Consider the following 837-nt stretch of genomic DNA (forward strand, 5'->3'; position numbering starts at 1 on the left):
CTTCCTCCCTCCAGCTCCGCCTCCTGAGTTCAGTCTGGGCTCCTCCCAGAGGGCGCTCTTGCTGGGCTCCTGACCCCCCTCTGACTGCAGCCTCTCCGCCCTCCTGTTCGCTTTCTCCCTGTGATACCTGATCTGCCTTAACTGCAGTTCTGAACATGTCCGTTCTCTACTCACAGCATCTGAGTGGCTCCCACTTCCCAGGAAGGATAGTGGCATCCCAGGCCAGGCTCTAAATGCCTTTCACTCTCTCTCCCCTGCCCCCTGCCTCTGCCAGCCCTCACCCCCTGCGTCCACCCCACGGTCCACACCACCTTTGACATCATGCAGGAGTTGAGATGAATGCTCTGGCTTCACAGCTGCCTTTCTGGGGAGAACTTGTTCTCTGTTGCACCCACCACTGGCCCCAGCTCTGGATTCCTGGCTGCTGAGCTGTATTGCTCCGAGGCCTTGGCTTGAAAACCATCTGCTCTGCTGATTTTCCTGACTCCCTCGGGCTGTGTCGTAACTCCTTGTCTTTCTTCTGGTCCTGTGTGCCTTTTCTCGGTGAGCATGTGCCACATGGTGGGGCACTTCTGTCTTGTCTGATGCCCCTCTTAGGCCCAGGGCTCCCTGAGGACAGGAATCCAGGCCCCCATGACTCTCCACGACTCTCTCAGGCCCGGAGGTGCTCACTGCTCACCTGCACGGTGACTGAAGGCTGTGGCTCCCCCGTCAGGCTTGCAGGGCCATCTGGGCCTCATCTCAGGCACTGTCTGTGCTGTGGGGGAGCAGCTTTCACTCCAAGAAAGCCCCCCACGCTCTTGTTGCAGAGACAGGCTCTGGGAGGCCCGGGCGTCA

Source organism: Bison bison, unplaced genomic scaffold (assembly GCF_000754665.1).
Source record: "Bison bison bison isolate TAMUID 2011002044 unplaced genomic scaffold, Bison_UMD1.0 scf7180017864349, whole genome shotgun sequence".
NCBI classification, from domain to species: domain Eukaryota; kingdom Metazoa; phylum Chordata; class Mammalia; order Artiodactyla; family Bovidae; genus Bison; species Bison bison.